Source organism: Miniopterus natalensis, chromosome 14 (assembly GCF_054644295.1).
Source record: "Miniopterus natalensis isolate mMinNat1 chromosome 14, mMinNat1.hap1, whole genome shotgun sequence".
NCBI classification, from domain to species: Eukaryota; Metazoa; Chordata; class Mammalia; order Chiroptera; family Miniopteridae; genus Miniopterus; species Miniopterus natalensis.
The window spans coordinates 2,225,767-2,243,610 of NC_142094.1; positions in this window are offsets into that span (position 1 = coordinate 2,225,767).

Consider the following 17,844-nt stretch of genomic DNA (forward strand, 5'->3'; position numbering starts at 1 on the left):
CTAACCCTAGGTCCAATCGGATCCCTAACCGGATCTCTAACCTTAGCCCTCAACATAACCCTAACCCTAGGTCCAATCGTAACCATAACCGGATCTCTAAACCTGGCCCTCAACATTACCCTAACCCTAGGTCCAATCGGAACCCTAACCGGATGTCTAACCCTAGCCCTCAACATAACCCTAACCCTAGATCCAATCGGAACCCTAACCGGATCTCTAACCCTAGCCCTCAACATAACCCTAACCCTAGGTCCAATCGTAACCCTAACCGTATCTCTAACCTAGACCTCAACATAACCCTAACCCTAGGTCCAATCGGAACCCTAACCGGATCTCTAACCCTAGCCCTCAACATAACCCTAACCCTAGGTCCAATCGTAACCCTAACCGGATCTCTAACCGAGACCTCAACATAACCCTAACCCTAGGTCCAATCGTAACCCTAACCGGATCTCTAACCCTAGCCCTCAACATAACCCTAACCCTAGGTCCAATCGTAACCCTAACCGGATCTCTAACCGAGACCTCAACATAACCCTAACCCTAGGTCCAATCGGAACCCTAACCGGATCTCTAACCCTAGCCCTCAACATAACCCTAACCCTAGGAACAATCGGAACCCTAACCGGATCTCTAACCCTAGCCCTCAACATAACCCTAAACCTAGGTCGAATCGGAACCCTAAACGGATCTCTAATCCTAGCCCTCAACATAACCCTAACCCTAGGTCCAATCGGAACCCTAACCGGAACTCTAACCCTCGCTCTCAACATAACCCTAAACCTAGGTCCAATCGGAACCCTAACCGGATCTCTAACCCTAGCCCTCAACATAACCCTAACCCTAGGTCCAATCGTATCCCTAACCGGATCTCTAACCCTAGCCCTCAACATAACCCTAACCCTAGGTCCAATCGGAACCCTAACCGGATCTCTAACCCTAGCCCTCAAAATAACCCTAACGCTAGGTCCAATCGTAAACATAACCGGATCTCTAACCCTAGCCCTCAACATTACCCTAACCTTAGGTCCAATCGGAACCCTAGCCGGATCTCTAACCCTAGCCCTCCTCATAACCCTAATCCTAGGTCCAATCGGAACCCTAACCGGATCTCTAACCCTAGCCCTCAACATAACCCTAACCCTAGGTCCAATGGGAACTCTAACCGGATCTCTAACCCTAGCCCTCAACATAACCCTAACCCTAGGTCCAATCGTATCCCTAACCGGATCTCTAACCCTAGCCCTCAACATAACCCTAACCCTAGCTCCAATCGTAACCCAAACCGGATCTCTAACCCTAGCCCTCAACATAACCCTAAACCTAGGTCCAATCGTATCCCTAACCGGATCTCTAACCCTAGCCCTCAACATAACCCTAACCCTAGGTCCAATCGGATCCCTAACCGGATCTCTAACCTTAGCCCTCAACATAACCCTAACCCTAGGTCCAATCGTAACCATAACCGGATCTCTAACCCTAGCCCTCAACATTACCCTAACCCTAGGTCCAATCGGAAACCTAACCGGATCTCTAACCCTAGCCCTTAACATAACCCTAACCCTAGGTCCAATCGGAACCCTAACCGGAACTCTAACCCTCGCTCTCAACATAACCCTAACCCTAGGTCCAATCGGAACCCTAACAGGATCTCTAACCCTAGTCCTCAACGTAATGCTAACCCTAGGTCCAGTCGTAACCCTAAAAGTATCTCTAACCCTATCCCTCAACAAAACCCTAACACTAGGTCCAATCGGAACCCTAACCGGTTCTCTAACCCTAGCCCTCAACATAACCCTAACCCTAGGTCCAATCGGAACCCTAAACGGATCTCTAATCCTAGCCCTCAACATAACCCTAACCCTAGGTCCAATCGGAACCCTAACCGGAACTCTAACCCTCGCTCTCAACATAACCCTAAACCTAGGTCCAATTGGAACCCTAACCGGATATCTAACCCTAGCCCTGAACATTATCCTAACCCTAGGTCCAATAGTAACCCTAAACGGATCTCTAACACTAGCCCTTAACATACCACTAACCCTAGGTCCAATCGGAACCCTATCCGGATCTCTAACCCTAGCCCTCAACATAACCCTAACCCTAGGTCCAATCGTAACCCTAAACGGATCTGTAACCCTATGCCTCAACATATCCCTAACCCTAGGTCCAATCGTAACCTTAACCGGATCTCTAACACTAGCCCTCAACATATCCCTAACCCTAGGTCCAAATGGAACCCTACCTGGACCTCTAAACCTAGCCCTACACATAAGACTAACCCTAGGTCCAATTGGAACCGTATCCGGATCTCTATCCCTAGCCGTCAACTTAACCCTAACCCTAGGTCCAATCGTAACCCTAAAAGTATCTCTAACCCTATCCCTCAACATAACCCTAACTCTAGGTGCAATAGTAACGCTAACCGGATCTCTAACCCTAGCCGTCAACATAATCCTAACCCTATGTCCAATCGGAACCCTAACCGGATCTCTAACCCTAACCCTCAACATAACCCTACCCCTATGTCCAATCGGAACCCTAAACGGATCTCTAACCCTAGCCCTCAACATAACCCTAACCCTAGGACCAATCGGAACCCTAACCGGATCTCTAAACCTAGCCCTCAACATAACCCTAACCCTAGGTCCAATTGGAACCCTACCCGGATTTCTAACCCTAGCCTTAGACATAAGCCTAACCCTAGGTCCAATTGGAACCCTATCCGGATCTCTATCCCTAGCCGTCAACATAACCCTAACCCTAGGTCCAATCGTAACCCTAAAAGTATCTCTAACCCTATCCCTCAACATAACACTAACCCTAGGTGCAATAGTAACGCTAACCGGATCTCTCACCCTAGCCCTCAACATAACCCTAACCCTAGGTCCAATCGGAACCCTAACCGGATCTCTAACCCTAGCCCTCAACATAACCCTAACCCTAGGTCCAATCGGATCCCTAACCGGATCTCTAACCTTAGCCCTCAACATAACCCTAACCCTAGGTCCAATCGTAACCATAACCGGATCTCTAACCCTAGACCTCAACATTACCCTAATCCTAGGTCCAATCGGAAACCTAATCGGATCTCTAACCCTAGCCCTTAACATAACCCTAACCCTAGGTCGAATCGGAACCCTAACCGGAACTCTAACCCTCGCTCTCAACATAACCCTAACCCTAGGTCCAATCGGAACCCTAACAGGATCTCTAACCCTAGTCCTCAACGTAATCCTAACCCTAGGTCCAGTCGTAACCCTAAAAGTATCTCTAACCCTATCCCTCAACATATCCCTAACCCTAGGTACAATCGGAACCCTAACCAGATCTCTAACCCTAGCCCTCAACATAACCCTAACCCTAGGTCCAATCAGAACCCTAACCGGATCTCTAACCCTAGCGCTCAACATAACCCTAACCCTAGGTCCAATCGTAACCATGACCGGATCTCTAACCCTAGCCCTCAACATAACCCTAACCCTAGGTCCAATCGGAACCCTAACCGGATCTCTAACCCAAGTCCTCAACGTAACCCTAACCCTAGGTCCAATCGTAACCCTAAAAGTATCTCTAACCCTATCCCTCAACATAACCCTAACCCTAGGTCCAATCGGAACCCTAACCGGATCTCTAACCCTAGTCCTCAACATAACCCTAACCCTAGGTCCAATCGGAACCCTAACCGGATCTCTAACCCTAGCCCTCAACATAACCCTACCCTTAGGTCCAATTGGAACCCTAACCGGATCTCTAACCCTAGCCCTCAACATAACCCTAACCCTAGGTCCAATCGGAACCCTAACCGGATCTCTAACCCTAGCCCTCAAAATAACTGTAACCCTAGGTCCAATCGTAACCCTAACCGGATCTCGAACCCTAGCCCTCAACATAACCCTAACCCTAGGTCCAATCGGAACCCTAACCGGATCTCTAACCCTAGCCCTCAACATAACCCTAACCCTAGGTCCAATCGGAACCCTAACCGGATCTCTAACCCTAGCCCTCAAAATAACCCTAACGCTAGGTCCAATCGTAACCATAACCGGATCTCTAACCCTAGCCCTCAACATTACCCTAACCTTAGGTCCAATCGGAACCCTAACCGGATCTCTAACCCTAGCCCTCAACATAACCCTAACCCTAGGTCCAATGGGAACTCTAACCGGATCTCTAACCCTAGCCCTCAACATAACCCTAACCCTAGCTCCAATCGTATCCCTAACCGGATCTCTAACCCTAGCCCTCAACATAACCCTAACCCTAGCTCCAATCGTAACCCAAACCGGATCTCTAACCCTAGCCCTCAACATAACCCTAAACCTAGGTCCAATCGTATCACTAACCAGATCTCTAACCCTAGCCCTCAACATAACCCTAACCCTAGGTCCAATCGGATCCCTAACCGGATCTCTAACCTTAGCCCTCAACATAACCCTAACCCTAGGTCCAATCGTAACCATAACCGGATCTCTAACCCTAGCCATCAACATTACCCTAACCCTAGGTCCAATCGGAAACCTAACCGGATTTCTAACCCTAGCCCTTAACATAACCCTAACCCTAGGACCAATCGGAACCCTAACCGGAACTCTAACCCTCGCTCTCAACATAACCCTAACCCTAGGTCCAATCGGAACCCTAACAGGATCTCTAACCCTAGTCCTCAACGTAATCCTAACCCTAGGTCCAGTCGTAACCCTAAAAGTATCTCTAACCCTATCCCTCAACATAACCCTAACACTAGGTCCAATCGGAACCCTAACCGGATCTCTAAACCTAGCCGTCAACATAACCCTAACCCTAGGTCCAATCGGAACCCTAACCGGATCTCTAACCCTAGCCCTCAACATAACCCTACCCCTATGTCCAATCGGAACCCTAACAGGATCTCTAACCCTGGCCCTCAACATAACCCTAACCCTAGGTCCAATCGGAACCCTAACCGGATGTCTAACCCTAGCCCTCAACATAACCCTAACCCTAGATCCAATCGGAACCCTAACCGGATCTCTAACCCTAGCCTTAACATAACCCTAACCCTAGGTCCAATCGTAACCCTAACCGGATCTCTAACCTAGACCTCAACATAACCCTAACCCTAGGTCCAATCGGAACCCTAACCGGATCTCTAACCCTAGCCCTCAACATAACCCTAACCCTAGGTCCAATCGGAACCCTACCCGGATCTCTAACCCTAGCCCTCAACATAACCATAACCCTAGGACCAATCGGAACCCTAAATGGATATCTAACCCTTCCCCTCAACGTAACCCTAACCCTAGGTCCAATCGGAACCCTAACCGGATCTCTATCCCAAGCCCTCAACATAACCCTAACCCTAGGTCCAATCGGAACCCTAACCGGATCTCTAACGCTAGCCCTCAACATAACCCTAACCCTAGGTCCACTCGGAACCCTAACCGGATCTCTAACCCTCGCCCTCAAAATAACCCTAACCCTAGGTCCAATCGGAACCCTAACCGGATCTCTAACCCTAGCCCTCAACATAACCCTAACCCTAGGTCCAATCGGAACCCTAAATGGATATCTAAAACTAGCCCTCAACGTAACCATTAACCCTAGGTGCAATCGGAACCCTAACCGGATATCTAACCCTAGCCCTCAACATAACCCTAACCCTAGGTCCAATCGGAACCCTAATGGGATCTCTACCCATCGCCCTCAACATAACCCTAACCCTAGGTCCAATCGGAACCCTAACCGGATCTCTAACCCTAGCCCTCAACATAACCCTAAACCTAGGTCGAATCGGAACCCTAACCGGATCTCTAACCCTAGCCCTCAACATAACCCTAACCCTAGGTCCAATCCGAACCCTAACCGGATATCTATCCCTAGCCCTCAACATAACCCTAACCCTAAGTCCAATCGGAACCCTAACCGGATCTCTAACCCTAGCCCTCAACATAACCCTAACCCTAGGTCCAATCGGAACCCTAAATGGATATCTAAAACTAGCCCTCAACGTAACCATTAACCCTAGGTGCAATCGGAACCCTAACCGGATATCTAACCCTAGCCCTCAACATAACCCTAACCCTAGGTCCAATCGGAACCCTAATGGGATCTCTACCCATCGCCCGAACATAACCCTAACCCTAGGTCCAATCGGAACCCTAACCGGATCTCTAACCCTAGCCCTCAACATAACCCTAACCCGAGGTCGAATCGGAACCCTAACCGGATCTCTAACCCTAGCCCTCAACATAACCCTAACCCTAGGTCCAATCCGAACCCTAACCGGATATCTATCCCTAGCCCTCAACATAACCCTAACCCTAAGTCCAATCGGAACCCTAACCGGATGTCTAACCCTAGCCCTCAACATAACCCTAACCCTAGGTCCAATCGGAACCCTAAATGGATATCTAAAACTAGCCCTCAAAGTAACCATTAACCCTAGGTGCAATCGGAACCCTAACCGGATATCTAACCCTAGCCCTCAACATAACCCTAACCCTAGGTCCAATCGGAACCCTAATGGGATCTCTACCCATCGCCCTCAACATAACCCTAACCCTAGGTCCAATCGGAACCCTAACCGGATCTCTAACCCTAGCCCTCAACATAACCCTAACCCTAGGTCGAATCGGAACCCTAACCGGATCTCTAACCCTAGCCCTCAACATAACCCTAACCCTAGGTCCAATCCGAAACCTAACCGGATATCTATCCCTAGCCCTCAACATAACCCTAACCCTAAGTCCAATCGGAACCCTAACCGGATCTCTAACCATAGCCCTCAACATAACCCTAACCCTAGGTCCAATCGGAACCCTAAATGGATATCTAAAACTAGCCCTAAACGTAACCATTAACCCTAGGTGCAATCGGAACCCTAACCAGATCTCTAACCCTAGCCCTCAACATAACCCTAACCCTAGGTCCAATCGGAACCCTAACCGGATCTCTAACCCTAGCCCTCAACATAACCCTAACACTAGGTCCAATCGGAACCCTAACCGGACCTCTAACCCTAGCCCTCAACATAACCCTAACCCTAGGTCCAATCCGAAACATAACCGGATCTCTAAACCTAGCCCTCAACATAACCTAACCCTAGGTCCAATCGGAACCCAAACCGGACCTCTAACCCTAGCCCTCAACATAACCCTAACCCTAGGTCCAATCGGAACCCTAACCGGATCTGTATACGTAGCCCTCAACATAACCCTAACCCTAGGTCCAATCGGAACCCTAACCCGATCTGTATACCTAACCCTCAACATAACCCTAACCCTAGGTCCAATCGGAACCCTAACAGGATCTCTAACCCTAGCCCTCAACATAACCCTAACCCTAGGTCCAATCGGAACCCTAACCGGATCTCTAACCCTAGCCCTCAACATAACCCTAACCCTAGGTCCACTCGGAACCCTAACCGGATCTCTAACCCTCGCCCTCAACATAACCCTAACCCTAGGTCCAATCGGAACCCTAACCGGATCTCTAACCCTAGCCCTCAACATAACCCTAACCCTAGGTCCAATCGGAACCCTAACCGGAACTCTAACCCTAGCCCTCAAAATAACCCTAACCCTAGGTCCAATCGGAACCCTAACCGGAACTCTAACCCTAGCCCTCAACATAACCCTAACCCTAGGTCCAATCCGAACCCTAACCGGATATCTATCCCTAGCCCTCAACATAACCCTAACCCTAGGTCCAATCGGAACCCTAACAGGATCTCTCACCCTAGCCCTCAACATAACCCTAACCCTAGGTCCAATCGGAACCCTAAATGGATATCTAACCCTAGCCCTCAACATAACCCTAACCCTAGGTCCAATCGGAACCCTAAATGGATATCTAACCCTAGCCCTCAACGTAACCATTAACCCTAGGTGCAATCGGAACCCTAACCGGATATCTAACCCTAGCCCTCAACATAACCGTAACCCTAGGTCCAATCGGAACCCTAACGGGATCTCTACCCCTCGCCCTCAACATAACCCTAAGCCTAGGTCCAATCGGAATCCTAACCGGATCTCTAACCCTAGCCCTCAACATAACCCTAACCCTAGGTCGAATCGGAACCCTAACCGGTTCTCTAACCCTAGCCCTCAACATAACCCTAACCCTAGGTCGAATCGGAACCCTAACCGGATCTGTATACCTAGCCCTCAACATAACCCTAACCCTAGGTCGAATCGGAACCCTAACCGGATCTGTATACCTAGCCCTCAACATAACCCTAACCCTAGGTCCAATCGGAAACCTAACCGGATCTCTAACCCTAGCCCTTAACATAACCCTAACCCTAGGTCCAATCGGAACCCTAACCGGATCTCTAACCATAGCCCTCAACATAACCCTAACCCTAGGTCCAATCGGAACCCTAAATGGATATCTAAAACTAGCCCTCAACGTAACCATTAACCCTAGGTGCAATCGGAACCCTAACCGGATCTCTAACCCTAGCCCTCAACATAACCCTAACCCTAGGTCCAATCGGAACCCTAACTGGATCTCTAACCCTAGCCCTCAACATAACCCTAACACTAGGTCCAATCGGAACCCTAACCGGACCTCTAACCCTAGCCCTCAACATAACCCTAACCCTAGGTCCAATCCGAAACATAACCGGATCTCTAAACCTAGCCCTCAACATAACCCTAACCCTAGGTCCAATCGGAACCCTAACCGGACCTCTAACCCTAGCCCTCAACATAACCCTAACCCTAGGTCCAATCGGAACCCTAACCGGATCTGTATACGTAGCCCTCAACATAACCCTAACCCTAGGTCCAATCGGAACCCTAACCCGATCTGTATACCTAACCCTCAACATAACCCTAACCCTAGGTCCAATCGGAACCCTAACAGGATCTCTAACCCTAGCCCTCAACATAACCCTAACCCTAGGTCCAATCGGAACCCTAACCGGATCTCTAACCCTAGCCCTCAACATAACCCTAACCCTAGGTCCACTCGGAACCCTAACCGGATCTCTAACCCTCGCCCTCAACATAACCCTAACCCTAGGTCCAATCGGAACCCTAACTGGATCTCTAACCCTAGCCCTCAACATAACCCTAACCCTAGGTCCAATCGGAACCCTAACCGGAACTCTAACCCTAGCCCTCAAAATAACCCTAACCCTAGGTCCAATCGGAACCCTAACCGGAACTCTAACCCTAGCCCTCAACATAACCCTAACCCTAGGTCCAATCCGAACCCTAACCGGATATCTATCCCTAGCCCTCAACATAACCCTAACCCTAGGTCCAATCGGAACCCTAACAGGATCTCTCACCCTAGCCCTCAACATAACCCTAACCCTAGGTCCAATCGGAACCCTAAATGGATATCTAACCCTAGCCCTCAACATAACCCTAACCCTAGGTCCAATCGGAACCCTAAAAGGATATCTAACCCTAGCCCTCAACGTAACCATTAACCCTAGGTGCAATCGGAACCCTAACCGGATATCTAACCCTAGCCCTCAACATAACCGTAACCCTAGGTCCAATCGGAACCCTAACGGGATCTCTACCCCTCGCCCTCAACATAACCCTAAGCCTAGGTCCAATCGGAATCCTAACCGGATCTCTAACCCTAGCCCTCAACATAACCCTAACCCTAGGTCGAATCGGAACCCTAACCGGTTCTCTAACCCTAGCCCTCAACATAACCCTAACCCTAGGTCGAATCGGAACCCTAACCGGATCTGTATACCTAGCCCTCAACATAACCCTAACCCTAGGTCGAATCGGAACCCTAACCGGATCTGTATACCTAGCCCTCAACATAACCCTAACCCTAGGTCCAATCGGAAACCTAACCGGATCTCTAACCCTAGCCCTTAACATAACCCTAACCCTAGGTCCAATCGGAACCCTAACCGGATCTGTATACCTAGCCCTCAACATAACCCTAACCCTAGGTCCAATAGGAACCCTAACGGGATCTCTACCCCTCGCCCTCAACATAACCCTAACCCTAGGTCCAATCGGAACCCTAACCGGATCTCTAACCCTAACCCTCAACATAACCCTAACCCTAGGTCCAATCGGAACCCTAACCTGATCTCTAACACTAGCCATCAACATAACCCTAACCCTAGGTCCAATCGGAACCGTAAACGGAACTCTAACCCTAGCCCTCAACATAACCCTAACCCTAGGTCCAATCGAAACCCTATCCGGATCTGTATACCTAGGCCTCAACATAACCCTAACCCTAGGTCCAATCGGAAACCTAACCGGATCTCTAACACTAGCCCTCAACATAACCCTAACCCTAGGTCCAATCGGAACCCTAACCGGATCTCTAACCATAGCCCTCAACATAACCCTAACCCTAGGTCCAATCGGAACCCTAACCGGATCTCTAAACCTAGCCCTCAACATAACCCTATCCCTAGGTCCACTCGGAACCCTAACAGGAACTCCACCCCTCGCCCTCAACATAACCCTAACACTAGGTCCAATCGGAACCCTACCCGGATCTCTAACCCTAGCTCTACAGATAAGCCTAACCCTAGGTCCAATTGGTACCCTATCCGGATCTCTATCCCTAGCCGTCAACATAACGCTAACCCTAGGTCCAATCGGAACCCTAAAAGTATCTCTAACCCTATCCCTCAACATAACCCTAAACCTATTTGCAATAGTAACGCTAACCGGATCTCTAACCCTAGCCCTCAACATAACCCTAACCGTAGGTCCAATCGGAACCCTAACCGGATCTCTAACCCTAGCCCTCAACATAACCCTAACCCTATGTCCAATCGTAACCCTAACCGGATCTCTAAACCTAGCCCTTAACATAACCCTAACCCTAGGTCCAATCGGAACCCTAACCGGAACTCTAACCCTCGCTCTCAACATAACCCTAAACCTAGGTCCAATCGGAACCCTAACCGGATATCTAACCCTAGCCCAGAACATTATCCTAACCCTGGGTCCAATCGGAAGCCTACCCGGATCTCTAACCCTAGCCCTACACATAAGCCTAACCCTAGGTCCAATTGGAACCATATCCGGAACTCTATCCCTAGCCATCAACATAACCCTAACACTAGGTCCAAATGTAACCCTAAAAGTATCTCTAACCCTATCCCTCAACATAACCCTAACCCTAGGTCCAATCAGAACCCTAACCGGATCTCTAACCCTAGCCCTCAACATAACCCTAACCCTAGGTCCAATCGGAACCCTAACCGGATCTCTAACCCTAGCCCTCAACATAATCCTAACCCTATGTCCAATCGGAACACTAAACGGATCTCTAATCCTAGCCCTCAACATATCCCTCACCCTAGGTCCAATCGTAACCCTGCCGGGATCTCTAACACTAGCCCTCAACATAACCCTAACCCTAGGTCCAATCGGAACCCTACCCGGATATCTAACCCTAGCCCTACACATAACCCTAACCCTAGGTCCAATCGGAACCCTAACAGGATCTCTAACCCTATTCCTCAACGTAATCCTAACCCTAGGTCCAGTCGTAACCCTAAAAGTATCTCTAACCCTATCCCTCAACATAACCCTAAGGCTAGGTCCAATCGGAACCCTAACCGGATCTCTAAACCTAGCCGTCAACATAACCCTAACCCTAGGTCCAATCGGAACCCTAACCGGATCTCTAACCCTAGCCCTTAACATAACCCTAACCCTAGCTCCAATCGGAACCGTAACCGGAACTCTAACCCTCGCTCTCAACATAACCCTAACCCTAGGTCAAATCGGAACCCTAACAGGATCTCTAACCCTAGTCCTCAACGTAATCCTAACCCTAGGTCCAGTCGTAACCCTAAAAGTATCTCTAACCCTATCCCTCAACATAACCCTAACCCTAGGTACAATCGGAACCCTAACCGGATCTCTAACCCTAGCCCTCAACATAACCCTAACCCTAGGTCCAATCGGAACCCTAACCGGATCTGTATACCTAGCCCTCAACATAACCCTAACCCTAGGTCCAATCGGAACCCTAACCGGAACTCTAACCCTCGCCCTCAACATAACCCTAACCCCAGGTCCAATCGGAACACTAACCAGATCTCTAACCCTAGCCCTCAACATAACCCTAACCCTAGGTCCAATCGGAACCCTAACCGGATCCCTATCCCTAGCCCTCAACATAACCCTAACCCTAGGACCAATCCGAACCCTAACCGGATCTCTACCCCTCGCACTCAACATAACCCTAACCCTAGGTCCAATCGGAACCCTAACCGGAACTCTAACCCTAGCCCTCAAAATAACCCTAACCCTAGGTCCAATCGGAACCCTAACCGGATCTCTAACCCTAGCCCTCAACATAACCCTAACCCTAGGACCAATCGGAACCCTAAATGGATATCTAACCCTTCCCCTCAACGTAACCCTAACCCTAGGTCCAATCCGAACCCTAACCGGATCTCTAACCCTAGCCATCAACATAACCCTAACCCTAGGTCCAATCGGAACCCTAACCGGATCTCTAACCCTAGCCCTCAACATAACCCTAACCCTAGGTCCAATCGGAACCCTAACCGGATCTCTAACCCTAGCCCTCAACATAACCATAACCCTAGGACCAATCGGAAACCTAAATGGATATCTAACCCTTCCCCTCAACGTAACCCTAACCCTAGGTCCAATCGGAACCCTAACCGGATCTCTATCCCAAGCCCTCAACATAACCCTAACCCTAGGTCCAATCGGAACCCTAACCGGATCTCTAACCCTAGCCCTCAACATAACCCTAACCCTAGGTCCACTCGGAACCCTAACCGGATCTCTAACCCTCGCCCTCAACATAACCCTAACCCTAGGTCCAATCGGAACCCTAACCGGATCTCTAACCCTAGCCCTCAACATAACCCTAACCCTAGGTCCAATCGGAACCCTAACCGGAACTCTAACCCTAGCCCTCAAAATAACCCTAACCCTAGGTCCAATCGGAACCCTAACCGGAACTCTAACCCTAGCCCTCAACATAACCCTAACCCTAGGTCCAATCCGAACCCTAACCGGATATCTATCCCTAGCCCTCAACATAACCCTAACCCTAAGTCCAATCGGAACCCTAACAGGATCTCTAACCCTAGCCCTCAACATAACCCTAACCCTAGGTCCAATCGGAACCCTAAATGGATATCTAAAACTAGCCCTCAACGTAACCATTAACCCTAGGTGCAATCGGAACCCTAACCGGATATCTAACCCTAGCCCTCAACATAACCCTAACCCTAGGTCCAATCGGAACCCTAATGGGATCTCTACCCATCACCCTCAACATAACCCTAACCCTAGGTCCAATCGGAACCCTAACCGGATCTCTAACCCTAGCCCTCAACATAACCCTAACCCTAGGTCGAATCGGAACCCTAACCGGATCTCTAACCCTAGCCCTCAACATAACCCTAACCCTAGGTCCAATCCGAACCCTAACCGGATATCTATCCCTATTCCTCAACATAACCCTAACCCTAAGTCCAATCGGAACCCTAACCGGATCTCTAACCCTAGCCCTCAACATAACCCTAACCCTAGGTCCAATCGGAACCCTAAATGGATATCTAAAACTAGCCCTCAACGTAACCATTAACCCTAGGTGCAATCGGAACCCTAACCAGATATCTAACCCTAGCCCTCAACATAACCCTAACCCTAGGTCCAATCGGAACCCTAATGGGATCTCTACCCATCGCCCGAACATAACCCTAACCCTAGGTCCAATCGGAACCCTAACCGGATCTCTAACCCTAGCCCTCAACATAACCCTAACCCTAGGTCGAATCGGAACCCTAACCGGATCTCTAACCCTAGCCCTCAACATAACCCTAACCCTAGGTCCAATCCGAACCCTAACCGGATATCTATCCCTAGCCCTCAACATAACCCTAACCCTAAGTCCAATCGGAACCCTAACCGGATCTCTAACCCTAGCCCTCAACATAACCCTAACCCTAGGTCGAATCGGAACCCTAACCGGATCTCTAACCCTAGCCCTCAACATAACCCTAAACCTAGGTCCAATCCGAACCCTAACCGGATATCTATCCCTAGCCCTCAACATAACCCTAACCCTAAGTCCAATCGGAACCCTAACCGGACCTCTAACCCTAGCCCTCAACATAACCCTAACCCTAGGTCCAATCGGAACCCTAACCGGATCTCTAACCCTAGCCCTCAACATAACCCTAACCCTAGGACGAATCGGAACCCTAACCGGATCTCTAACCCTAGCCCTCAACATAACCCTAACCCTAGGTCCAATCCGAACCCTAACCGGATATCTATCCCTAGCCCTCAACATAACCCTAACCCTAAGTCCAATCGGAACCCTAACCGGATCTCTAACCCTAGCCCTCAACATAACAATAACCCTAGGTCCAATCGGAACCCTAAATGGATATCTAAAACTAGCCGTCAACGTAACCATTAACCCTAGGTGCAATCGGAACCCTAACCGGATATCTAACCCTAGCCCTCAACATAACCCTAACCCTAGGTCCAATCGGAACCCTAATGGGATCTCTACCCATCGCCCGAACATAACCCTAACCCTAGGTCCAATCGGAACCCTAACCGGATCTCTAACCCTAGCCCTCAACATAACCCTAACCCTAGGTCGAATCGGAACCCTAACCGGATCTCTAACCCTAGCCCTCAACATAACCCTAACCCTAGGTCCAATCCGAACCCTAACCGGATATCTATCCCTAGCCCTCAACATAACCCTAACCCTAAGTCCAATCGGAACCCTAACCGGATCTCTAACCCTAGCCCTCAACATAACCCTAACCCTAGGTCCAATCGGAACCCTAAATGGATATCTAAAACTAGCCCTCAACGTAACCATTAACCCTAGGTGCAATCGGAACCCTAACCGGATATCTAACCCTAGCCCTCAACATAACCCTAACCCTAGGTCCAATCGGAACCCTAATGGGATCTCTACCCATCGCTCTCAACATAACCCTAACCCTAGGTCCAATCGGAACCCTAACCGGATCTGTATACGTAGCCCTCAACATAACCCTAACCCTAGGTCCAATCGGAACCCTAACCCGATCTGTATACCTAGCCCTCAACATAACCCTAACCCTAGGTCCAATCGGAACCCTAACAGGATCTGTAACCCTAGCCCTCAACATAACCCTAACCCTAGGTCCAATCGGAACCCTAACCGGATCTCTAACCCTAGCCCTCAACATAACCCTAACCCTAGGTCCACTCGGAACCCTAACCGGATCTCTAACCCTCGCCCTCAACATAACCCTAACCCTAGGTCCAATCGGAACCCTAACCGGATCTCTAACCCTAGCCCTCAACATAACCCTAACCCTAGGTCCAATCGGAACCCTAACCGGAACTCTAACCCTAGCCCTCAACATAACCCTAACCCTAGGTCCAATCCGAACCCTAACCGGATATCTATCCCTAGCCCTCAACATAACCCTAACCCTAGGTCCATTCGGAACCCTAACAGGATCTCTAACCCTAGCCCTCAACATAACCCTAACCCTAGGTCCAATCGGAACCCTAAATGGATATCTAACCCTAGCCCTCAACGTAACCATTAACCCTAGGTGCAATCGGAACCCTAACCGGATATCTAACCCTAGCCCTCAACATAACCGTAACCCTAGGTCCAATCGGAACCCTAAAGGGATCTCTACCCCTCGCCCTCAACATAACCCTAAGCCTAGGTCCAATCGGAACCCTAACCGGATCTCTAACCCTAGCCCTCAACATAACCTTAACCCTAGGTCGAATCGGAACCCTAACCGGTTCTCTAACCCTAGCCCTCAACATAACCCTAACCCTAGGTCGAATCGGAACCCTAACAGGATCTCTAACCCTAGTCCTCAACATAACCCTAACCCTAGGTCCAATCGGAACCCTAACCGGATCTGTATACCTAGCCCTCAACATAACCCTAACCCTAGGTCCAATCGGAAACCTAACCGGATCTCTAACCCTAGCCCTTAACATAACCCTAACCCTAGGTCCAATCGGAACCCTAACCGGATCTGTATACCTAGCCCTCAACATAACCCTAACCCTAGGTCCAATAGGAACCCTAACGGGATCTCTACCCCTCGCCCTCAACATAACCCTAACCCTAGGTCCAATCGGAACCCTAACCGGATCTCTAACCCTAACCCTCAACATAACCCTAAACCTATTTGCAATAGTAACGCTAACCGGATCTCTAACCCTAGCCCTCAACATAACCCTAACCGTAGGTCCAATCGGAACCCTAACCGGATCTCTAACCCTAGCCCTCAACATAACCCTAACCCTAGGTCCAATCGTAACCCTAACCGGATCTCTAAACCTAGCCCTTAACATAACCCTAACCCTAGGTCCAATCGGAACCCTAACCGGAACTCTAACCCTCGCTCTCAACATAACCCTAAACCTAGGTCCAATCGGAACCCTAACCGGATATCTAACCCTAGCCCAGAACATTATCCTAACCCTGGGTCCAATCGGAAGCCTACCCGGATCTCTAACCCTAGCCCTACACATAAGCCTAACCCTAGGTCCAATTGGAACCATATCCGGAACTCTATCCCTAGCCATCCACATAACCCTAACACTAGGTCCAAATGTAACCCTAAAAGTATCTCTAACCCTATCCCTCAACATAACCCTAACCCTAGGTCCAATCAGAACCCTAACCGGATCTCTAACCCTAGCCCTCAACATAACCCTAACCCTAGGTCCAATCGGAACCCTAACCGGATCTCTAACCCTAGCCCTCAACATAATCCTAACCCTATGTCCAATCGGAACACTAAACGGATCTCTAATCCTAGCCCTCAACATATCCCTCACCCTAGGTCCAATCGTAACCCTGCCGGGATCTCTAACACTAGCCCTCAACATAACCCTAACCCTAGGTCCAATCGGAACCCTACCCGGATATCTAACCCTAGCCCTACACATAACCCTAACCCTAGGTCCAATCGGAACCCTAACAGGATCTCTAACCCTATTCCTCAACGTAATCCTAACCCTAGGTCCAGTCGTAACCCTAAAAGTATCTCTAACCCTATCCCTCAACATAACCCTAAGACTAGGTCCAATCGGAACCCTAACCGGATCTCTAAACCTAGCCGTCAACATAACCCTAACCCTAGGTCCAATCGGAACCCTAACCGGATCTCTAACCCTAGCCCTTAACATAACCCTAACCCTAGGTCCAATCGGAACCCTAACCGGAACTCTAACCCTCGCTCTCAACATAACCCTAACCCTAGGTCCAATCGGAACCCTAACAGGATCTCTAACCCTAGTCCTCAACGTAATCCTAACCCTAGGTCCAGTCGTAACCCTAAAAGTATCTCTAACCCTATCCCTCAACATAACCCTAACCCTAGGTACAATCGGAACCCTAACCGGATCTCTAACCCTAGCCCTCAACATAACCCTAACCCTAGGTCCAATCGGAACCCTAACCGGATCTGTATACCTAGCCCTCAACATAACCCTAACCCTAGGTCCAATCGGAACCCTAACCGGAACTCTAACCCTCGCCCTCAACATAACCCTAACCCTAGGTCCAATCGGAACACTAACCAGATCTCTAACCCTAGCCCTCAACATAACCCTAACCCTAGGTCCAATCGGAACCCTAACCGGATCCCTATCCCTAGCCCTCAACATAACCCTAACCCTAGGACCAATCCGAACCCTAACCGGATCTCTACCCCTCGCACTCAACATAACCCTAACCCTAGGTCCAATCGGAACCCTAACCGGAACTCTAACGCTAGCCCTCAAAATAACCCTAACCCTAGGTCCAATCGGAACCCTAACCGGATCTCTAACCCTAGCCCTCAACATAACCCTAACCCTAGGACCAATCGGA